Raw genomic sequence first — 25,791 nt, 5'->3', positions numbered from 1 at the left:
TATCATCCTACATATATTTATTCAAAAACAACTACAAAATTCGTCACTTCAAGTGTCGGCACAAAGTTGTATTACATTATGCAATGCATACTAGTTCATTAGTCCTCTCATTTGCGAGGTGACGCAAAATCTTTTTTTATTCCATAAATATTCATCTAAAATTTTCATCGTCTCACCATTCTTCCAAATTGTGAGGCGATACATTTGTGTATACTATGCTCACGGTTGCATGGATCGCATCGCTTATCAAAGTGAATCCCTGATCCATGCAACTCCACTGGAGGGTCCAGTAGTACATACAACCTCTAGTAGCAACGGTTGTCGAACTAACATTCCTTCCCATTCCCGGCTAACCGTAAGGACGTGGCCGGCGCCGTTATTGACCCAATAAAGTTCGAGCTCTCGAAACGTGTACATTGAGGATGGTGTACAAATCCCACGCCTATTGGTTCTCCGTACAATATCCGCTATCCGCTATCACGGAGTAACAACTAAGAAGTGTACGGTCACCAATGCTCATGCGTTGGACTATAGGCTCATGCGCCAACAGGCACAACGGAGCCGAACTCATATGAAACTTTTTTTTACAATTTCAGATTTCGATCTTACCCAAGTAACCACGGCGCTGAAGCCTAATTGCATGCAGAAATACGGTGTATTTAGAGAAATCATTACTTAACATGCAAATTTAAGGTTGATCTAAAGTGGAAATGGACAATTATGCGACTGCTCTAAGGTTATACCAGTGTAATCTTAATTTGATTCTATATTGCCCATTTCAACTTTAAATCAACATTAAGTTTGCATGTAAAGTAATGATTGCTCTAAATACATCGTATATCTGCATGCAATAAGGCTTCAGCGCGTGGTTACTTGGGTATTGACTTTGTTAGTTTTAGCGAACCGTAAAACTCGCGGTTGGGTCGAGGTAAGGGGAAACAATAATATTCGAGGAAGGGATAGGATGATGGGGGCTTTTCGTTGGCACTTAGCAGCATGATGTGGTGTATTGCTGCTGGTCAAACGTAGAGTGGACAAATGACAACCTGTAACGATACAAGCAAACGATTTTCTAAGGAACACGAGGTGGACAAGTTAAACAACAAGACGGAGTATCAATCGAAGATGTTCGAGCTTGTTTCAAAAAGTCGTACACAAGCTATATGTACACAAGATTTGTTGCCAACTGACCAAGGCATGTTGACGAGCAATTAAAAAAACATTAAAGGCGATATGACGGTCAAAAATATCACCTTCCATAGCGCCCACCTTAACGAGTAAGTACGCTTTCTCATTGCCCGAGATCGAAGCAATGCGAAGGAACCCAAACCAAGGTGATATAATATCTTACCGCAAATACGTGCAGTGCTTCACCGGCCTTATTTAGTGAATAGTCTCAATCGAACTGAGACTATCCGTAAAAATGAAATATTGATCAGAGGGAAGAGAGGCGGTTCGCTCTAATGCGTAGTGTATAGCCGCCAATTCTGCGACATATACTGCGCAAGGACTTTGAAGTTTATGGGCGGCACTATGAAACTCAATAAATACTCCAAATCCAGTGAAGTTATTTGTTTTTGACCCGTCAGTGAAAAACCTTCTGTCGCAACTGATTTTACCAAACTTGCTTGCAATTTTTTTTTAATGTGCTCGATCGGAGCGGATCTGGAATTCCACGGATTTCTTGCAACATGGACAGATAAAAAACTATAGTGGAATTGGAGAAGTCTTGGAAGCAATCACGGTTGAGAACATTCGAAGAAGGGTTAACCTCCAGAGTCATGTACGAGTAGTACACTGTCATAAACTTTGTTTGATGAATTCGTTCGATCAGCTTTGCAATTACCAATGGATTCACCACCTCACAGCGGATGAGGAACCTTGACGACAATTCCACGAACCGATCTGATAAAGGGAGTACTGCTGCACCAAACCTCTAAACTCATTGTGTGTGTCGAGTTCATGCAGTCTAACGCGATGCAAAGATACCGATACTGGTTACGCTCTAGCTTCCGGATGTGTGTTTTCGCGGCGGACTGAAAGCAAAAGCTACCGTATTCTAGAACCGACGTATCGTTGTCAGATCTTTCTAGTGGGCTCGCCACCATGTTCCGGTGAGTGTACACATAAAGTTAATTCTTTGTTGACACTTTTGATACTGTTGGAGGTCTACCATCAAACCGTTTGGATTTTGGGTTAATTACTCATTTTTCTTCAAACATTTTCGAAATCATTCTCGTCAATTCTCTTCTCTGGTCAGTTGTCTAGTGTGAAATTTCGTTACTGTTTCACATGCACAATTATAACATGTCTTGTCTTCTTCTTTTTTCCCCAGTTAGTTGCAATAGAATTTGGAATCATAACAAATATTCATGTTGCAATTGTTGTTGACGCCTGCCGTGATGTCGATGATTAAGAGAGTGAAACCACACGTGAGTAAAATGCTTACATGCATACCTGTCTTGCTCACCATAACTTGTATCATAATCGGAGACGAGACAATCATGGCGATAAGAGAAACTTGCGCATCGTATTATGAGTGCAGCGCACAACATGTTTCATGCATTACGCATGAGACTGCTATGAATAATGAGATTAGTCGGTGTTGCTAAAGCTTGTTAACATGGGCATACGAATCTAGTTACGCAAAAACATCTCCGATTAACGCAATTATTGGATTGCATTGACCTATGATGTTCAGAAGGCGTTCGAAGAGATAATGCAGTCGACAAACTTAAACGATCAATCTGCTATAAATCAGGATTGGGATGCTATTGCCATTTGTGGAAATGTGCATCAACGAATAATATTTCCTTCACCTGGAGCCGTCATCGTGTAATGATTATTCTTTGTGTATTATACAAGGTTAACGAACCGGGAAAGGATTATTACAGTTACACTGTCTTCTTGTGGCCCGACCTTCTTCGGTAACAGGAAACGTACACGGAAATTTCTCCATACCAGTTTATGGGCTATACATGTACAACCTCTTTAGGTATCGTGCGAACGTACTCACATGTTTCTCATCATGCATTCTTGAACGGCAGATGTTTGTAATTCTAGCAGCTACTGTCGTCACAGTGGTGACAAGAAGCTGCAGAAGAAAGAGAACCAGATCAAGCACCCTCTCCACCCATATACGTACCTATATGTGTGGCAGGAGCATGCTTATACTTATGCCAGGTTGTTTACAACCCAGTCGTGACCAAGACTAAAGCCTGCTTATTATCTCAGCATGGATGCCAGCGATGGATGGCGATGAAGTGTCATAAAAAGGGAATTATCTCGAACGGACACCATATCTGCGGAAAAAAGGTGAATACATACCTTCCTACAATTCGGTTGAAGTGTCTTCCTCCTAACCATTTTTAGACACAAAGGTGATGTATACCTAGAATACCACCACCACCACCGCACCCCAAAGATTTTATGGATGGAACGTTACATTCCAAACATGGACGCTTTCGCTCGAGTAAGCCCGCGCAGAACCTGTACGAGGTGAATAATGCACGAGGACTGGTTCTCGCGATGGCTTTGATTTTGACCAGTAGTGTCTGGAAATCTATCATCATCATTATTATCAAAGGTCATCGCAAACATGTGGCACGATAGCTACCGGCGCACAGTGATGCGAGGGCGGAAAAAAGTCGAAAAATCAACATACGTATTTTGATTCAAATGTATTTTTTAATTTTTTCTCGACATTTGAGTAGTCTATTTTCAAATTTTGGTGCTGATTGAACGAAAATTGATTTTTTTCCAGAACTTTAAAGTGGGTGTAAATCATACTTGAAATTTAAGCTCCCATATAAAATGTATGGAAAAACAAAAACAAACTTCATCTAAGTTTTCAAATATGAGCACACATTTGTACACATTTGACGCTATATTCATTTTGAAGATTTTTTTGTCAGCTTTCAGAAATCCTAGGGTTTATTTTGCGCAAACTTGCGCAACATATGTTTTTCGGCAAAGAAACAACTAGAAAGCCCTTATGTTGAATGACATTTGACCTCCTGTTTATAGTTAGTATATTGCTTTACTTATTTTGCGAATAAAAGGAGATACATGTATATATTCAAATTTTTACGATTGTATTGCTTTCATTTCTTATCTTTTTATCATTCAACTTTTTATTTTCAAGGCTCAGATGTCATGAAGCTTTACGGAGCCATGCAAGCAACTCATACATAAACGAGAGGTCAATGGGAAACCATCTTTATATCTAAATTATTTCCAACATTGTCTCAAATTCTACATTGAAGAAGTTTCTATTCATTTGTATCGGCTCAGCTATCATAGCGCATAACAGAGCCGATGTTTGTTGTAGAATGTTAACATTTTTATGTGTGAAAAGTACTTTAAGACAAGACATAAATAGCTATTATGCGCGCAGGTATTCAGTAAGAGTACGTTGATGATGTCTGTGTTCGATTTATGACCGTTCCAGAATATTTTCGTATTTAAAATTTCAATTGCGATGGTGTCCCTTTGTGCCCTGTTTCTTGATTTTCTCGAAGTAAAAAGGACCAATTTTAATTAGAAAGCATGAAATAACCCTAATATTCAAATCTGATCTTCTGATATGTTGGTTGGCATGCATTTATCAACATAACTGTTATTGGAAGCAAAAGTTTGATATTCGCGCAAAACGTAACGCGTGGAATGTGTCAAACGCCAAAAAAGGTAAATTGGCATAGACAATTTTCAGTAAGATTCCAGATTACCGAGTGCATCACAAATTTCCTAGAGAAGCTGATGAGCAGATTTTGTTGAAGCTGGGACGTTACGCCAATAAATAGAAGGAAGTTGTTTTTATCGAAATTGTGAACCCACATATCTGAAATGAAAAAGAGACAACATACTTGAACTTATTAACCCATGTTAAATATATCAGGTTTTGTAATTGTTTGCATTACACACTTCTGGTTAACTTTTTTTAGTTCTAAATGAGTAATTACATGCTTTTGTTTTTCTATCGGATATTTTGCCTAATTCAGATAGATCCTATTTTTCGCCACTTCCACAAGCAATAACCAATAACTCTATGCTCTGGCTTATTTTACCAGTAGCTGTTCGAAAAATATTTCTTTACAATATTTTTTTTTTAGTATTTGATTCAACATTTTTTTGTGTTCATGAATTTTAGAAATTTTTGGAAAAAATAAATAAATACATAAATAAGTACTGGTACGAAATTGTTTTAGTTGGTTGAAAAGTGTAACGGTCAAACGAACTGGTTCTTCTGATGATTTAGGAAAACTTCATATAGGAGAACTTCAACGTTTCTCAAACTGAACAATAATTTATTTTAACCGGTTCATAACTAAGTTGGTTTTAGCCAGTTTGCAAAATCATTTAGTTTCGTTGATCTGTCATTCTCTAAAAGTAATAATGCTTTTTACACTGACACTGCACAGGCGGAACTTTTTTTATTCTTTTCAAAAGTTTATCGGATTAGTGAACCGGCTTTCCTTATCACTTATTTTGGTCCTATGTTTAATCGTTCATAAAAATAAATTAACAATTATCAAGCTGGACAGCAAAATTAATTAACCGGTTCATAAATTATTGTTTTTGATTAACCGGCTCTCAAAATTATCTTTTTTTGTCGAATGGGTATCCATTTACTAGTGGGATGAATTTCTTGATTTTATTGGTTCGAAAATGAACCGGTTTTCTAAATCACTTATTTTATTTTTTGTGGAAGGTTAGCCATAAGAAGTAATTATAACAGAACTGTCCTCAAGAGATATAATGTAATTTTTTAACCGGTTAAAAAATAGATCAGTTAGACAAAACGGTTCAACAAATAATGTATTCTCCACTTGTTTATCATCATAATGTATAGAACATCAGCATAATACCAGTTGGACGAAATCCTTGATTTTACCGGTTCAAAAGTGAACCGGTTGAGCAAACCGGTTCACACAATAATACATTTTAATCATGTTTAATTTCCCATGAAAATAAATTATAAAAAAAAATTAACGATTCCTAATCGGAATTATAAAATAGTTTTTACCGGTTCAAAAAAAAAAACCCGGTAAAATGAACCGGTTCGGTGAAATTAACATTTCTATTGTACTATTCGCTTCTCACTTAAAAAAATCTGTTATCTACATTGGTTCCCTTTTGGGCGTTGGAGGGTAAAAAAACATTCCCAGGGGAACCTGGATTCCGAAACGGCCCTGGAAGTCAACATGACTTCTAGTTAACTTATTCTAATAAATAATAAAGTTTTTATAAGCTTTGAACGATAATCATGCATGTTAAGACTTTTTGCCACCTTTTGTATGGAGCCGCATCACTGTGCGGCGTGGCGGTTTGTCAGAAGATAGCCGCGCAATTCGAAGCGTTTCCGACAAAGAAAACAACCGTAATCTCCACGAGCATTGAGCTTCCGTTGTTGGTTCCCCTGTCTATTTCCGTTTCTATTAGTTTCACCGCCGCCGCGTGCCGGTCTGTCGGTAGCCGGTACCTATCGACAGCTGCACTGACAGCGCTATAGTTAGCGCAGTTAGCACTTCAGGTAGGTACCGTTGTTGATGGTCAGAGATCGTAAGACCTTAAGTGAGCTTAGTCGGTCGTCGCCGGTGTGTAAAACAAGTAGCGCACAGGGTCAGTGTGAATGAAAAATGAAACTGTAACCTCCATTGAGCAGGCACTTTGTTGTTATGATGAATTGCAACTATGTATTTGAACCGATTTGGCTTAAAGTGGATTTGGGTAAAATCTATTATAGATTATAATCGCTTGCGATTGAACTGATCACTTCTAATCGATGCATGATGTAACTCGCAAACGTTTTTGTACAAATCTGACAGTGAAGCCACTCGCGCGCCCGAACAGCCGAACCTCACCAGATGGGTTGGTTGTAGACTACGGTGCGAATGCTCGACACGCACACATATGCAGCATTTACATATATCGACACTATACCAATACAAGTTTCCAACCGACGATGCTTCGCGATAAGCTCATCGACATCATGGAAAGCGATGAAGAGAAAAGCTTAGCTAGAAGGCAATTGCTCAACGGTGAAAAGGAATAAGGCAGCATCCATTCATTACGTAACGCGTAACATTTTTCGATGCCCCTCTCCCTTCGTACGCTTTTCTGTAGGAATATCTCCTAAAATTTGTGTATGGGCCGTAACGCCACACGATATACACATGAAAAATGGTCATTGATAGTTTAAAACAGTGCACACTGGGCCAGAAACAGAGATTAGCAAGACAAAACCTCTAGCACATTAGGGTTACGTGCTATCAAGTTGGTGTCTTCGGCAAAGTTGTTGGGTTTTATTTGCGCCTCAAATTGCGCTTGGAATTTAGTTCGTGAAACCGCCGCATAGGTGGCGCTGCGGTGCTAACTTTTTTATTTCACATCCTAGAGCTTTGGCGTCTTCGGCAAAGTTGTAGAACAGGCAAAAATATGAATAGTTGTCGAAGATACTAAAATGGTAGCTCTTAAAATAACAAAGTTACATTGAATTTTATAAACGAACGACTTAAGTTTTCGGTTTTATGTCATTATCTTGTTTTTCAGCCTACATGTTTCCATGGCAACAGAAAACAAAAATCGCAGTAGTCGAACAGGATCGTACATTTGAAATTGTATTTCACTCTTGCAACAATCATGCGTTTTGAGGAATAATATACATATATATTTGTATTACTAGTAGAAATTCCTGTATTAGTGTATATGAATGTTATATCGCTAGCTGTCGATGTGCACATTCCTGATTTTGCCCGAATCAAACGCATCGTAGGTGAATTCACTTCTAGTATCTTTTATACTTTTGTTTCATGCATTTTAAAATCAAATCAGAAACAATATCAACAGCAAAACTGAAGAATTTATCAGATAAAAGTTAACAAATTATCCAGTCGCGGCCTTTGTGGGCTGTGAAGATAGCGGACAAAAGGTATACTAATTCACTTATATATTTATTATATTAAGTATGATTGAAGTAAGCAGCATTAGCATGCGGAATATTGCGGGATTTTTTTTGGAAAATAAAACTGTCGATGAAGTAGGTGGAATCTTAAACTGCCTATGATCGCATATCAATCCCATATATGCTGGGTTTCCTATTCATATGCGATCATGGGCAGTATATGAAAATTAAAATCAATCGCCCCGATGGTGAAATGTTTTAAAAGATGCTCGTCAACTTATTACGCTTGATATAATAATTAGGGTGTAAGTGTCATAAGTAATCTCACGCTCCCAAATTCATCCTATTAGTAAGCAAGCGATTACGGCACCGTTTGATTCCGTTCTTTTTGTTTTTTTTGTGCTCACTTCTAACAAAAGTACAAAAATAAGAAACAAAACAAACAGCGCTTCAATCCCGTGTTCTTCGTAGGATGAAAAGGGTACGAATACTCTATTAGTGAAATAAAAAAAATCTACCTCTAGTCGTTCTGCTATTTTGTAATCGCACTAAAACTGTGAAATGAATACATAATTCGAAAACTTTTATCTGACAAATCTTTTAGATTTTCTGTTGCAGTTGATATTGTTTGAGATTTGACGTGAAAACGGATAAAACAAAGGTAAAGTTGGGACTCAAAAGACGCTGTAATCCATTTTACGCCAACCAAAATATGTCAGCTAACTTATATCCGATCCAGTTTATTTTTTGAATTCGTTTGGGCTCAAATTAGGCTCCTCTTTAGACTTGTCTAATACTGAAAATAAACTTATTTGGATGCACGACAATCTGGAATTTGCAGTGGGCGTGAAGTGAGTGGCAGCGTCTTGTTGCGGTCCCGAATGTTTAAAAAGATTCAAGAAGCGAATTTACTAACCTACATGCGTTTCATTCAGGCAAAATCAGGAAGGTGCAGATTACGCTATATCACTCATATACACTAAAACAGGAATTTCTACTAGTAATACCTAGACAAATGTATGTATTATTCCTCAAAACGCATGATTGTTGCAAGAGTGAAATACAATTTCAAATGTACGATCTTGTTCGACTGCTGCAATTGTTGTTTTCTGTTGCCATGGCAACATGTAGGCTGAGAAACAAGATAATGACATAAAACCAAAAATTTAAGTCGTTCGTGTGTAAAATTCAATGTAACTTTGTTATTTTAAGAGCTACAGTTTTAGTGTCTTCGACAACTATTCATATTTTTGCCTGTTCTACAACTTTGCCGAAGACGTCAAAGCTCTAGGATGTGAAATAAAAAAGTTAGCGCCGCAGCGCCACCTATACGGCGGTTTTACGAACTAAACTCCAAGCGCAATTTGAGGCGCAGATAAAACCCAACAACTTTGCCGAAGACACCAACTTGATAGGACGTAACCCCAATGTGCTAGAGGTTTTGTCTTGCTAATCTCTGTTCCTGGCCCAGTGTGCAGTGGTAGCTCTGTACTAAAATACTTATAATACATAAGTATTGTAGTTTTGTTCAGCTACTATTTCAAATATAACGATTTATTTATTATTTTTTCCGGGAAATTTCAAGGTGAAAATCATTTGACATTTTTCAAAGTTTCGTGTTTTTTTAAATATTCGAAAAGGAGCGGCTTTTCCGTGACTTTCTTGTAGAACTGGTATAGCCGCCCAAGTTTTTGATATACCATATTCTCAGGTTCAGCTTTTAAAATGAGCTGTAGGTGTTTGAATTTAGATATCTCGAAACGACATTTTCGACACTGTTCATTAATGAATTTTCCCACGGTCATTCCCAAAAAAATTCCCCTAATAATTCCTTTGAGAATTCATTCGGCAATCTTTTTAGAAGAACTCTTTTTAAAATTTCTCTGTGAATTGTTCCAGAAATGGAATTTGTTCGTCAATTTCTTTGAGAATTGTTCGAAAAGATGTTTCCTAGCTTTGTCGGCATTTCCTTCGGAACTCTTTTGTCAATTTCTACAATAATCATTCAGTTATTCCATTTGAAATTCATGCACAAATTATTTTGGGAATTCCCTTTGCAACGCAATTGAGAACTTCTTAGGCAGATTTTTTGAGATTCCTTCTGTAATTGCTTAGTATAACTCGCAGAACTCGCGCACGGAACTTCCAATTTGGGTCATCTTTGTTTTGTTCTGTTAATTTTCATCCAAGGAAGTTAAAAAAAAACATGGATAAATTGAGATTTTTTAAAAATCAATGTTGATGCTTTTTTAACGACTCAATGGGAACCTGAACTTGGAACGTCAAAAAACGCAATAGGCAAGACAAAGTTTGCGGGGAACATCTAGTTGTATTTATATTTACTCCTCCGTAAACTTCTTTGGTGATTCGTTTAGAGATTTCTTCGGGAATTTATTCGGAGAGTTGTTTGAAAATTTCTTTATAAATTTATTTGAGAATTGCTAAAAATTACTGTTAAATTATGCAGCTAGCTATTTCTTATACATTTTTTTTTGAAATCCAGAAATTTTTAATTTAAATTGCTGTAAGAATACAGAGGATAGACAAAATGACCGGGACAGGCAAAATTATCACTTTACGAACTTTTCGAAAAGTGCATCAAATATTATCAAATTTTTACTGTAAGTTAATCAACTAGTTGTGTATCAGTGGTCAAAACTTGGAAAAGATTGGGCTATTCTGCACGAAGTTATAAAGATTCTAGAAAAAGGTATTATTATTCGATAGTCAACTTTGAGCTGTTATATCTCCGGATTCAATGAACCGAATCCAATGAAATTTTGACCATTTATGACTTACACAATGAGCTCTGAGTTTGACTTAACTTAAAATTATTAACAAGAGATATATTTATAGCAATTTAATTTATTTTATGATTTTTTTAGAAAATTGGTCTATTTTTAATATGCACTCCATTATTTTTTCAACTTTTTGCGGGTTTTTATTACTTTCTATTAAAGCATATTTATTATCAATTAGAGACAATTTAATTGAACTATTATAGCATCTTAAATTTTGAAACGATGTTGAAGTTTTGGAAAATTTGATGATTTGTTAGAAAAATAGTCTAATCGTTATAATTATCTTCTATGTTAAAAATTTTGAGTTAAGTCAAAAGTTTTTCATAGCTCGTCAACTTACTTACCGGTCAGGCTAAGGCCGGGGTGGCCTCTGCTGTACATAGTAGCCGCCTCCATTCCACTCGGTCCATGGCTGTTTGTCTCCAGTTCCGCACTCTGCGAAGGGTCCGCAGATCGTCCTCTACTTGGTCGACCCACCTAGCTCGCTGCGCTCCACGTCTTCTTGTACCGGTCGGATGACTCTCGAGAACCATTTTAGTCGGGTTGCTATCCGACATCCTGATGACGTGACCCGCCCACCGTAGCCTCCCGATTTTCGCGGTATGGACGATGGTTGGTTCTCCCAGCAGCTGATGCAGCTCGTGGTTCATTCGCCTTCTCCACGTCCCGTCTTCCATCTGAACTCCGCCGTAGATGGTACGCAACACCTTCCGTTCGAAAACTCCAAGGGCGCGTTGGTCCTCTGCACGTAGGGTCCATGTTTCGTGCCCATAGAGGACGACCGGTCTAATCAACGTTTTGTAGATGGTTAACTTCGTGTTACGGCGAACTTTATTCGATCGTAGAGTTCTGCGGAGTCCAAAGTAGGCACGATTTCCTGCCACAATGCGCCTCTGAATTTCTCTGATGGTGTCGTTGTCGTCGGTCACCAGTGAGCCCAAGTACACGAATTCTTCAACCGCCTCGATTTCATCACCGTCGATATGAATTCGGGATGGCGGGCGCGGTGATTCCTCCCTGGAGCCCTTAGCCATCATGTACTTTGTCTTCGACACATTAATGACTAATCCGATCCGCCTGGCTTCACTCTTTAGTCGAATGTACGTTTCCGCCATCGTCTCAAATTTACGAGCAATAATATCAATATCATCGGCGAAACCAAGCAGCTGAACGGACTTCGTGAAAATCGTCCCACTCGTGTTTACCCCCGCTCTTCTTATTACACCCTCCAAAGCAATGTTGAACAGCAAGCACGAAAGACCATCACCTTGCCGTAACCCTCTGCGAGATTCGAAGGGACTCGAGAGTGTCCCTGATACTCGAACTACGCACATCACTCGATCCATCGTCGCCTTGATCAACCGTATCAGTTTATCCGGGAATCCGTATTCGTGCATAATCTGCCATAGCTGTTCTCGATCGATTGTATCATACGCCGATTTGAAATCGATGAACAAGTGATGTGTGGGCACGTTGTATTCGCGGCATTTCTGCAACACCTGGCGGATGGCGAACATCTGGTCCGTTGTAGCGCGTTCACCCATGAATCCAGCCTGATAATGCCCCACGAACTCTCTTGCAATCGGTGATAGACGGCGGTATAAAATTTGAGAGAGTATCTTGTAGACAGCGCTCAGTAGTGTGATCGCGCGGTAGTTCCCGCAATCCAACTTGTCGCCCTTTTTGTAGATGGGACAAACGATACCTTCCATCCATTCCTCCGGTAATACTTCCTCCTCCCAAATCTTGGTAATGACCCAGTGTAGTGCTCTCACCAGTGCTTCTCCACCGTATTTTAGAAGCTCGCTTGGTAGTTGATCTGCTCCAGCGGCTTTGTTGTTTTTCAACCGGCCAACCTCCTCCTCAATCTCCCGGAAGTCTTTCGTCCTGTGCACATACTCCTAGATCTGTTACCACGCCACCTTCGGTACTTGCAATGTCGGTACTTGCAATAGCTCGTCAAATAAGTCATAAATGGTCAAAATTTCATTGCATTCGATTCATTGAATCCGGAGATATAACAGCTCAAAGTTGACTATCGGATAATTATACCCTTTTCTAGAATCTTTATAACTTCGTGCAGAATAGCCCAACTTTTCCAAATTTTGACCACTGATACACAGATAGTTGATCAACTTACAGTGAAAATTTGAGAATATTTGATGCACTTTTCGAAAAGTTACAGCTAATTGAACATATTTTGTAAAGTGAAAATTTTGCCTGTCCCGATCCAAATCTGAAAATAATTGCGAAAAACTACATGAGAAGTTCCTAGTGAAATTGCCAAGAGTGGTTTCATAGAAGCTGTCGAAGACATTTTTAAAGAAATCGCTGCCTATGAGCGTTGAAATTGGGAATTACTTAAGGAATGAGGGAATTACTTGAGGAAAGTCGGAAAAAGATTCCAATGGTTTGTCGAGGAAATTTCAGAAGGACCTTCAAAAGAATAGATAGATGTCTTTATTAAAGAGATGTTCATCCCGAGGCTTGCTCATCTCTGATCCCGAAGAATATGCTGAAGAAAATCAGAAAGGATATTCAAAAGAATTGCTCGAAGAATTAAGAAGTAATTCTCGAACGGTTTTCAGAGAAAATACCAGAGAAATTCCTAAAGGAATTGCTGAACTCCTTAAAAGAATAACTAAAGGCATTTCCGAAAAAAATAAAGGAATTGGCGAAAGAATTTTCAAAGCTACTTCCGAAGGAATTGCCCAAGAAATCCTGAATGAATTGCCGAAAAAATGTTCAAAGAAATTCCCGAAAAACTCAAGGGTATTTGCTGAGAAATTTGCAAAGGAATTATCGTTGAACTTCTTTCAAAGCTTCAAAGCAAGTTCAAAATGATACTTACAAGTATTGTGTACCAGTGATTCTTTTCAAGCAAAAAACAAGGGGTTGTCACAGTAAATGTGAAGTTGAAACCAAAAATACAAATTTCATGTAGGGGAAATTATCTATTCTCGGCCGTTTTGTTCTCTTCGTCTTTGGGGGTTTTTGAAACCTATTAAACTCAGAGTTGGTCTCAAATCCTTCCCAACTAAGCTGAATGATATGGCCAAGTTTCAGGCAATTTGGCTGACAAAAAACCCCCATGACGAAGAGAACAAACCTGCCGATAATACCAATTGTCACCCTATTATACGTAATTTTATTTAGGATTTTGCGGTTCTAAGATTCATGCTTCTCTCAATCGTACAGAAAAAGTATTCTTATGTACTACGCGATTGTTTTTTGAACCACCCTCTACCACAATTTTTGCACAAGAATTCCGAAATGTTTGCATGGATTGTCACACTTTTACAGCTGTAAAAACAATAAATTTTGATCAAAAATACTGAAAGAAGTAAAAAAAAAACTTTCCTAAAGGAAAGTCTGCTACCATATGTTTATATCGACCAGAGTGTTTCTAATCTGGTCATTCCCAATAGAAATACACGCGATTGGCCAAAATATAAACCAGAGTAAGGCCAGTAGAACACAGGGTCAATTTTTTTTAATTTCTTTTTATTTGTGAATTCTAGCTTAGGCTAATTCTTTACACACTTTATCAAATATTCGATAAAAAAAGAACTCAAGAAACAACATCAGTTTGACACTAATGAAAATTCGATCGAGTTAAACAAGATGTTTGAGCATTGGTTTCTTTTTGGACAAATATTTGATCCTGTGTACTAACAGCTTAAGAAATAATAAAAACTGTGCTTGTTTCAATTTAAACAATTGCCTGGATTGATTATGCCCACAAAATATAGATTGAAAATTTTCATTTGCCAAATTGTTAGTTTTTATAGAACTGTTGTTCTTTATAATTTCCTTAGACTGACCGAAACCAGTGCACGTACCCTATCTCCTTTTGCGATGACCGCAACTATTTCATTTGCGCACTTCATGGCGACCGTGACAGGATAGAACTTGCAATCTTCAGATTGTACAGGGCACCTTGGAATCAATTTAAGTAACATTAAGGATTAACATTAAGGACCTATTGGGAAAGTCTTTCCCATAACCGTTCCAAGAGTTATGTTAATCCCGAAGCAACTTTGAAAAAAAAAGAATCTGAAGAGAAATTCCGAATTTAAATACGATGTTTATACGCATTCTAGGGAGTACCAGTATATAGTATTTCTTGGGATTTTATAACTCCGAAAGATATACTGGGGATTCTATGTGGAATTTTTATAAGAAATTTATTTTCTCCCTCTCTTCTCTCATCTTGGCGTAACGTCCTCATTGGGACAAAGCCTGCTTCTCAGCTTAGTGTTCTATGAGCACTTCCACAGTTATTAACTGGGAGCTTCCTCTGCCAATGACCATTTTGCATGTGTATATCGTGTGGCAGGCACGAAGATACTCTATGCCCAAGGAAGTCAAGGAAATTTCCTTTACGAAAAGATCCTGGACCGACCGGGAATCGAACCCGTCATCCTCAGCATGGTCATGCTGAATACCCGTGCGTTTACCGCCTCGACTATATAGGCCCTGAAAATTTATTTTAGAAGGCTCAAATTTCAGATGTGTAAAATAAACTAGGCGATGTATTCGGACCAATCCGAAGAATAAAAAAAAACAATCAGTTGACTGCAAACATTCGACTTCAATTTGCCAAAATAAATTGACGCAAAATTTCAACCGTTCCGTTCACGTACTACCGCTATGCTAGCAGAGGAAGTCGAACAAATAGCAACAAGATAATGTACCTCCCATTGAACTTGATGGTTAAGCTTTCTTTGCCGCCAAATCAACGCAAAAACTAGCCACCGCCAAATGATTAGTGCGTGGCTGACGATCAAAGTGCGGCGAAAACGAGATTTTTTTTGTACTCCTAGCCAAACCGGTCTGTTTTGCCCAAGCATCATCATCACTAGCTACACGGACACGACGGCCCGACGGCCCAAGTCCGAACCGTGGAAAACGAACGTATCGCATCGAATCTATCGAGCGTATAAGCTCTGTCTCTCAGCTCAGCAAATGGTTGGTAGGTAGGTAGGTACGATGACGTCGGGTTCTACCGGACCGTGTACCACACCGCACCAGCAACAACCTGTCCGTGGCAGAAAATGCACCAGCTAACAACTAAAAAAAACAGGAGAGGGCAAAAGCGCATGAACGTGCGAAACATAATCCGCAAGAAATAAGTCGAGGTAGCATTGGTCGGTCCGGCGGTCGGCCGGTAGGTACGTAAGCAGAAAACGCACCAAGCGGAAGTGTTACTTCCCGCTCGAATTTTCCATGGCCTGATTTGCGAGACGTGGCAAGAATCTGATCGCCTTCGAGGCGTGTATCGCGTATTAGGGCAGAATGCAATTGCGTCAGAACTTTTTTTGGAGTTCGCTATACTGAAAAAGCTGGTGCTATTTTTCATGGCAAGCGATTTTCAAATACATAGAATGTTTTAAACTCGTTGTGAACGTTACACTTCTACACCCTAAACAACAAGAGTACGTACAACTAAATACAAATAGTATTAAAGCAAACGTACACCAGCTTTTTATCCGCTTGCGGCCTATCGGGAGCAAGGTGGCAGTATGTCTATGCATTGTTTTATGTTTGTTGTAACATCAAGTCGCTCGTCACGATGACAGTAACCCTGGTCTGAGGAAGCCCAGCGAGACCGTACCTAAAGCTGTTACGTGATACCAGAGAAGCTCAGCTGTTTCAAACCTTTAGACGACACTTACTTGTTACCACAACGGATTTGCTGCATTTCGGGGGAGTTGATTTTGTACTAAAATTCTGTAATTTCAAAAATGTGTCCAAATGCAGAGATGTATCCAAAATAATGGAAAACAGTGCTTCAGAAGTCTTTTTTTTTTCAGCGTAACTGAATGAGAAGATTTCTTGAAAGAACAGAAGAGGCTTCGTTTTGTATTCAATAGATATTGATTTAAGATGGACATATGACGATATCGCACCTCGAGTCGGTACAAATCTGAAGAAACAATTAACGAAACGTACTCAAAAGTTGATAGATTGGCCATTCGCTGGTTTTCAATGCAATCCATCATTTGGTGTTTCAGAATTGAGCTCTTGAAAATTCGAGGCTCGTTATATATTCAAATAAAATTTAAACTTGCTTTCTCTAAGAGTTCAAAACTTGTACAACCGTTACCCTTATCACCTTAATTCATTAACTTAATCTAAACAAATAAAATTACAAAATCGCGGAAAAAATCACAAAATTCGTAAGAATCCCATACTTTACATACTAATTTATATTCTATTCTCTTTTTCCAGGTACATACTTTAACAGCTAATGTTATTCGATTTGTCAGGTAAATTTAGCTTTGCAAACATGTACATCAGTGATTCTTTGGCCAAAGGGAGCAAACATGAGTAAATCTAAAATGGAGGCAATTGTTTAATGATTCAAAACCATCAATGGTGTGAGCTTGAGCTTGATTGACCGCCCTTGGATGCTACTCCAGTATCACCAGACCAGCTACACTCCACAAGGAACCAATGAGATTATCTGCCGGAGACTAGCAGGCATCTTCAGTGTGCGAGAGTTAGTGATCTTCAATTTTTAGGCGACAATGGCGCCTAAGTGATGATTTCAATCGTTTGTATCCACATCAGACCGAATATGCCTCTGCGTCTGCACAAAGTCATGTGGATGTCGGAGTGTTGGTGGGATATGGTTGGCAGAGGGCTCACACATTGGTGCGTGGATGCCAGGCGTAAGGTGATATGTAGATTAGTGCAATTATATGTACTATGAAGCTAAAGCGACACAGTTTGCTTGATGCATAAACTTGTAGGCGTAATCTGATAGATTGACACTGTGCTGTGAAAGTTGGAAGTAGGGACAATGGAAATTCGCGGTAAAATTTCTTAAATTTCGTGGGCTACTATTGTGAATTTCGCAGCAATGTCGCGGTCCTATGTTTTCGACCATTTTGATGAGAAAACTTATAATTTATTTGGATTTATGAGGCGCAAAAATAAATTCATCGAAAAAGTAACCAATTTGACGAAAAATCTGTAAACAAGGAATCCATAAAGTACGCTACGGTTAGAAGGATGATGTACTTAATGCATGCTTTCTAAGTTCTAGATGCAAGGTATGTCGCAGATATTAAAAAAAATCTTCGAGGAGTTCGAAAAAACTTTTTACCAACAATGAAGGAAAATAAAATTTCGGCTCACTGACCCAATAGGAATGAGTCATTCGGCCCAATGAACTTTGGCCTAACAACACAGTTAGCCTAACATACTTCGGCCTTTTGAACTGATACCCTTTCTTTCATATTTCACACTCAGTCTAACCCGACGTTCATTAGGTTATTGGAAAAACCGCGTTTTGATGCCTGACTTGTATTGGTTTGGTGCACTAATTGCGCCAGGGCACCCAGAACCAGCTCTAAAAAAGAACGTCGGGTAATCGCTTAAAGCCTGTATCCACAAAAATCGGGACACACAAATACGACTGTTAGGGCTGTTATTCTGCAATTGATACATTAGGGGAGACTGGCGAGACTTGATCCCTTTTTCTTAATTTATCTATTGCATGTCAATACACAACAGAAGGCCTTTGAATTATTGTTAAAGTTTTCAAAACTGTGTTTTTATGGAGGTATGTCTTATGATGTATTTTTCGAAAATGGGTGACACTTGATCCCCCATTGAGCATATGGTTTATTTAAAGGGAAAATAATTACAGAGTCTTCCTTTTCATTTTCTTTTCGAGTTTTCTTGTATTTTCGATGAACATGGAGTGTTTGAAATTGTAAGATTTCCTTAAATTTTTAAGGATATGCCGTATTCTCAAAATGGGGAGACTTGATCCCCCTTTTCTTGGTTTGTACTAAAGTTATAATTATCTGACACATTTTATCGTTGAATAGACTAGAATTCCAAGTAAATAGAGGCTTCCGAATAGAATTTTATTTTTTACATGTATAATGTGTGTGTAATCCTCGAGGGATCAAGTCTCCCCATGTCACTGTTGTGTATACTAAGCCGAATTAATCAAAATATGTTAATAACAGCCTTATTTGGATAAATAAGTTTGAAAGTATTTTATTTAATCTATGTGCTGTGAAATTTTGACACGATTTGGTTCGATTTTCACAAAGTTATTGAGATTTTTCGGAATCGCCTAAAAGATTTCTGAAGGACTGAAAACAAACCATCAGCCGTTAAAAAATAAAGCAATGTACAATCGAAATCACTTGTAGCCAAAACATAGTCGTTTGTCCAGGAGTAGTTTTGGAAAAATTATGCTAGAAGAAAAATGTTTTTGATTCCGAGAAAATATGGGGGGAACAAGTCTCCCCAGGGAAAAAGTCTCCTCAGTCTCCCCTACACGGTGTCTATGGTAGAAGAATATTATTAGAAAAAAATGAATATACCTAAGTCACCCACCAAATGAAAGCAAAGGGTCTATTACCAGAATGTTTATTCTTGTCCGAATGACACGAACGAAGACGACACTTTTCTATATGCTTTGGATCACGAGATAAAGAAGTCTAAACTTTACTTGAAAACAAACGCCAGCGGTGAAATCACAAGTTAATTGGTGAATAACCAGAATGATCTTGTCCTTCCGCACAAATTTGTTGAAGAAGTTACCGCTGCTTTCGTTATCGAGATAGAGAATTCTAAAACTTTACTTTATAACTAGCGCCACTTAGTGGTGACATCATCAACTAATTGGTGATTCACCAGAATATTGTTATCCTTCTGAACAACTTTGTCGAAGACGACACATTTCTATCTGCTTTGGATCCCAAGATAGAGAAGTCTAAAAAATTACTTGAAAACTAGCGCCATCTAGCGGCGAAATCATCAACTAATTGATGAATAACAAGAATGATCTTGTCCTCTGAACAACTTTGGCGAAGACGAAACATTTCTATCTGCTTTAGTTACCGAGATAGAGAAGCCTAGAACTTTGCTGAATAACTAGTGCCACCTAGCGGCGAAATCGCTATTTAATAGGTGAATCACCACAATATTCTTGTCCTTTTGAACAAAATTTTCCAAGGCGACACATTTCTATCTGCTTTCGATCCCGAGATAGAGAAGTCTAAAACTTTACTTCATAATTAGCACCACCTAGCGGTGAGATCATCAACCAATTGAAGAATCACCAGAACTTTCTTGTCCTTCTAAACAACTTTGCCGAAGACGACAAATTTCTAACTGCTCTTATCCCGAGTTAGAGAAGCTGAATCTTTACTTGTTAACTAGTCACACCCCCAGTTAAGGTGATACGGGACGCCGTGGTCTTTTTCCTATCTTCCCTCTCGTTCTAACAATTTGCCTTGCGATTTTAAAGATGGTAATCTCGGTTTCTATCGCATTGAAGATGCTGACAAACAATCAGCATATGCACTGCAAGTGAGCATACACAATAATAAAATGTTGTTGCAAAATATGAAGTAGAATCCGAGATCACCATTTTAGTAGAAATAAAGTAATGGCGGATACTTCCTCGATCGTCCTTAATGGACGGTCTTATATAGATCGAGCAGTGTTGCTATCTGAGGTCATAATTTCAAATAGTGAAAGCCCAGACGTGATAGCCCTTGGTCAGTACTAAAACTTTGCCGAACACATGGAGAAGGTAAACCAGCATCTAGTAGGGTATATGTACCATTCCTTGGCCTAATTTGCAAGTTGCCTTGACAATTTTGACCATAACTCGTGAATTAATAGCACTAGAAATAATAGGTTGACCCTACTACACACTCTAGACAATACATATTTCACCAATTGGAAGTAAACTAACTTAAATATTCAGGAATTTACTTATTTAGCTGAAAAGGTTCGATGCGATGGGATGCAACGTTGGTCTATGGTACAAAAATTGGCCTATTAGTGGATACAACGTTGGCCTATTGCTTTCCATGCACTAGAACCACTAATTACCTATTTTTTTCAATATTTCTGCTGAAGTATTATCTCTGTTTGTTCACCAATCGCACTTTTAAATAACCTTTTTGGAGCAAAATATTCGAAAAACTATAAATAAATCACTTAGACTAAAGTTCTTTCTTAATTTAGTAACAAAAACAACGCAACCCTATTATTGTGTTATATTTTTACAGTCACCGCACACAAAATCTTTCTTCCTGTTCGTTCTTTCTGGTTCTTACGCAAGAAATGTTGTTGACGTCTTTTTATCGGTGTTTTTGACGTCACTTTACTGATGGGCCAAGATTTGGGTACATAGTGAAAAAAATGTCCCAATATTCGGGCCACATTCAATTCGTAAAAAAAGTTATTATTCACTGAAAACAAATATACAACTTTTAAATATCGTCTTTGACAGTCGCATCAAATGTTCAGTTATTGAAAAGTCAATTCGAAATCTTCGAGAATCATGCCATTTATGATCATGTGTACAGACTACCCACTAAGCCGAAGAATCATGGCGTCTACAAAAGCTAAACAAAGTTACATTTTCATTCAATTTTAATGCTCCAAAGTGCTAAAATTGACGCGAAATGTTACAGTTGTTTGGCGCATAGCTTTTCCGATATCCAGTTATGCGTGTTTGTTTGAGTTTTTGGTTTACGTTGAGATAGGCCCAACAATGGGACTATGCCAACGAAGCATCCCGATACCCTATGTGTATTTCAATACAAATTAGTAAGTGTTTGATTGTTTTTAATGTCCAATTTGGTTCACGCCCAAAATTGAATTTTCTTTGCCTTTTAACAGTTCTGCGAGTTCATAGGAACAAAATTAAGTGGAGAAGGCAATTTTCTGTTCTGAGTTATTTAACTTAAACTTTAAATTAGTAGAACAAAATTCTGTCACGTAATTGTATGGAGGCATCTCCATACAACTACCTTATACTGATTTTGCAGAACTTCGTTTGGCAATATTTGAGTTGTTACTAATGTTACCCCCAAAAGTTTTTTTGAAGTGATCAATTTACCCCCGGTTTACGGTACCTACGGTACCTATTTAGGGGTCCCTATAGAGTTGAATCCTGGTTGATACATGATCTATTCGTGAAAACAATATCTCTAGACGTATATTAATACTCGTACCTGCCTCAGAATATACAAATCCAAAAAGTATCCCATCAATAACCGTGAAAGAGCTAGTAGGACATAAGCCACAGGCTTGGGACGTAATTCCAAAAATAAGAAATAATAAGAATAAAAATCAATCCGTTTACTCTACTATTGCTTTTCTGGGTGTTCGAAGGTTTTCAGCAGGCTACCTTACCGGGGTCGCGCTGCCTACATTGCGTTGAAGGGGCTGCTTTCTTAGGTATAGCTGACGCGATACAGCATTTCATACTTAGCCGCTGGATGCCAGAACAGACGCTGTTTGAGCCGCACCTCCTTGGTGAACAGACGCTCGGGACGTACCTCCTCAATCTAGCTGAAGTCAGAAGGACAACAGTGCCCAGGCTGCACTACCAGCTAAGCACACAACTCTTAGTTGGCGGTCTTTGTCATCGTTTGACTCGTGGAAGCATGAGGTAGGAACTTGTGAGGAACAGAGCTATGTTGGACGCACTCCTTATCGACTCACGGTTTTGCAACCCATAAGAATAAAACATGAGAAAATAATATGAAAGGAACCTTGAAACCAGGTTAGATATTGTGCAATACATATGGTCTCCTTGACAATGCCATCGAACTTAAATTCCAACACTTTCACACAACAAAACAGAGAGGGTTGAATGCCCTACTTCTATGGTGCGTGCGTGTGCGGCGAGATCCCTATCGTAACCAAACTTTTCATTTAGAACACTAGACTAGCTTGATTAATGCCCTTGGAACTTGACCCAACCGCTATAAAAGGCGCACCTCGAAAAGGACACCATCGTTATCAAGCATACAACAATCGGCAATAGTAACCCCCAAAACGAGAAATTATAATTTATGGAACCTACCAAGCACAAACTACGAGGAGCGAACCAAGCGCTATTCGTGATATGTACACTCCCGATCAAAAGTTTGGGGTCACCCCCTCAAAAACATGTCATTTTTTTAGGCCCATATCTCCGCCAATTTGCGTCCGATTTCAAAACCCTAGGTTTCATTCAAAAGATAATAAGTCAAAGAAACTTTGAACATGATTTAAAAGAAACTTTTTCAAAAAAAATTGTATGTAAACTTAACCCAAAGTTGCCAAATTTTCTAAAAAATGAATATAAACCTACGGCAGTGTCGCTGGAAGTTGGGTCGACCAAATTTTAAGATGAGAGCGATAATATGACCCATTTGCTATTAGCTTTCAACTGCTTTTTACAGAACTTAGCTAAAAAATCAAGAAAAAAAGTTATTAAGTAAATTAATCCTTGATGTCATCGACCAACAGTTTGGGGTCACCCCTCAAAATGCTGTATCGTCCAAAAGTTTGGGGTCACTATCGTAAAACATGGAAAAGTGATTTGTTGATCTTTGTCATCTTTCATTCAATTTTAATTCTTCATGGCTTATTTGAAACAAAATGAATGATACTTACTGCATAGACATTGAACCATACATATTTGTTGAAATTTACATACTAAAACTTAACGTAAAGTTGCCTCATTTTTTGAAGCGTGGTAAAATGTGCTAACTTTACATAACATTTTTGTATACAAAAATCGTTAAATACGTTAAGTTGAAGACATCAAACGTAAATTTAGTTAATTATCTTTGAAATGAGCCAAAAATAATTAAAATTGAACTATAGATGACGAAGATATTACCAAATCACTTTTCCATGTTTTACGAAAGTGACCCCAAACTTTTGGCCGATACATCATTTTGAGGGGTGACCCCAAACTTTTGGTCGATGACATCAAGGATTAATTTACTTAATAACTTTTTTTCTAGATTTTTTAGCTAAGTTCTGTAAAAAGCAGTTGAAAGCTAATAGAAAATGGGTCATATTATCGCTCTCATCTTAAAATTTGGTCGACCCAACTTCCAGCGACACTGCCGTAGGTTTATATTCATTTTTTAGAAAATTTGGCAACTTTGGGTTAAGTTTACATACAAATTTTTTTGAAAAAGTTTCTTTTAAATCATGTTCAAAGTTTCTTTGACTTATTATCTTTTGAATGAAACCTAGGGTTTTGAAATCGGACGCAAATTGGCGGAGATATGGGCCTAAAAAAATGACATGTTTTTGAGGGGGTGACCCCAAACTTTTGAACGGGAGTGTACGTCTGTGTGGACCCACCACAAGCACAAACGGCACATTTTGGGGAAGAAAAGCCGGAAAACTGTTCGTTGACACGGCACAAGGTCTGTCGCTTTACCACGTTCCAACCATAACCATACCCAGGTACCTACATATAACCTTCACCTTTCGCTACAGCAGAGGACTGACTGTCCGCTCCGCCGTGGTCTTGTCGTCACCATCGCTACCGGTTTGTTTTGGGTGTCACTACCGTCGCGGCCACGCGACTGATTTCGCCCGGCACAGTGGTCCATAACGAGGATTATTAGTACGAAACTGAAACGTTCGTCACTTAAACATCGATCAAATTCTGCAACAATTGCAAAAAAAAAAAAATAATAATCACATAAAATCTTCAATTAGGTTCTGCAATACCATATCGTTTATCAAAGTTCAAGTAAAGTAATTGTAAAGCACCTAAAACTATGATGATAATAAAGTAGGTGACGGAGTGTTATAAGAGGCTCTACTGTAATCAAGAGGTTGTACATATAGGGATGTACATTTATTTTTAAAATTTCATCATACTATACAAGAAAGTAAATTTTCGATGAAATCTGAATAAAACTGACATCATTTCCGTAAGAACCACTGCGCTATCCATAAGCCCATTTATGTATACTCGACGGCTAGCGGATTGCGGGCACCACCCGGGCGCGCTCGCGATGGAGGAATTAATTTGCCGGTGGGTGGGCAATGAGCGAATGGAAGAAAAATATTACACAATCGTCGTAATGGACGGATGTTAGGGGTGGTCAGTGTAGTGTAAAGAAAACTGTTTTATGCTTCGATTCTTCGATCGACGAGCTCGTGTGTACGAACCGCAGCATTAATGAAAACAGAGCTGAAAAAATCAATTTTAAACCTTAATCGATTTCGGCTAGTAAGTAGCGTTTTTTTACTCTTTCTATTGGATGCAATTAGGTGCGCGGCGAAAACTGCATTTCCGTGCACAGCACAGGGAAAACGAGATCATAACGAAAATTTAAAAGCACTATACTTTTGATTAAAATTCGATCAGGTTTAGAGGAAAACACAGAGCACTTACTGAAATTAGCGTCCAACTATAGGGCACCGCACTGTTTTGATTTTGTATGGGATTTTGACGTTTCTTGGCCTTGTTGTTTACAAAATTTCTGTAGGAGTGAAAGAGAAGGAGATAATTTCATGCAGTGCCCTATAATGAGTAGACAGGAAAAACATCTCTTGCCCCCGCCTTCTCTTTCCATTGCTCGTGCTGGTTTACTCGCATATCGAATGTTTCCTTTTTCCAGCCAAGTCTGCCTAGTCGACGGAAATTGAAGGTATACACAAAGATAGAAGGGAGAGCGAGCGAATCGATATTCGAAATGATGGTTCAATCAATCAACCATATGCAATCGAGATTGATTATTCAAATGTTTTACTTTTATATTGTTGAAGTTGAAACTTTCAACAATAATGCATACGCGAGTAATCGCAGACATTGGTGAAGCTCTGAAAACTGTATTCCATAAGAAATTAACATGCAGACCCAACTATTTCAGTCAACTCTCAAGCCCAATATCTGGAAAAATGGAATTGCATCAGAATCATAATTTCTATTTTATACTACTCATTTCAGTAAGATAATGGTCAACTTATCCGTACCGGTTCATTATGCAACTAAAATGAGTTGTATAATGAAAAATAGTTGCATAATGTTCATATTGCAACTCATTTCAGTTGCATTATCAACATTATGAAAATCGTCAAATTTGACATTTGGTATCATTGTTCTCCTATAGACTGTTTCAGAAATTATAAATACACTATGTTTATTATAAAAATAAACATAGTGTATTTATTACTACTTCCAACTTCTTTCAGAATACAGCATATTATGATTCATATTTTGGCATTTTCTTTCAATTATCATGATATGTTAAAGAACAGCAAGGTTATCTAACAATTAACTTCATCCTTCAA

General features: G+C 38.2%; 1 protein-coding gene across 12 annotated transcripts in view; it reads left to right on the top strand.

Moving 5' to 3' along the window:
- The window catches only part of LOC109420211 (uncharacterized), a 282,042-nt gene that overhangs the window by 195,149 nt on the left and 61,102 nt on the right, over positions 1 to 25,791 (top strand). Inside the window, exon 3 of one of the 12 annotated variants that reach the window (XM_062853810.1) lies at positions 16,939 to 16,976. The exons of the other annotated variants lie outside the window; for them this stretch is intronic. The gene's annotated coding sequence lies outside the window, so the exon portion shown is untranslated. The remainder of the gene's footprint in view (positions 1 to 16,938; positions 16,977 to 25,791) is intronic. 12 annotated transcript variants of the gene reach the window in all.

This window comes from Aedes albopictus, chromosome 2 (genome assembly GCF_035046485.1).
Source record: "Aedes albopictus strain Foshan chromosome 2, AalbF5, whole genome shotgun sequence".
NCBI lineage: Eukaryota > Metazoa > Arthropoda > Insecta > Diptera > Culicidae > Aedes > Aedes albopictus.
This window is presented reverse-complemented; position numbering and strand designations above follow the sequence as displayed.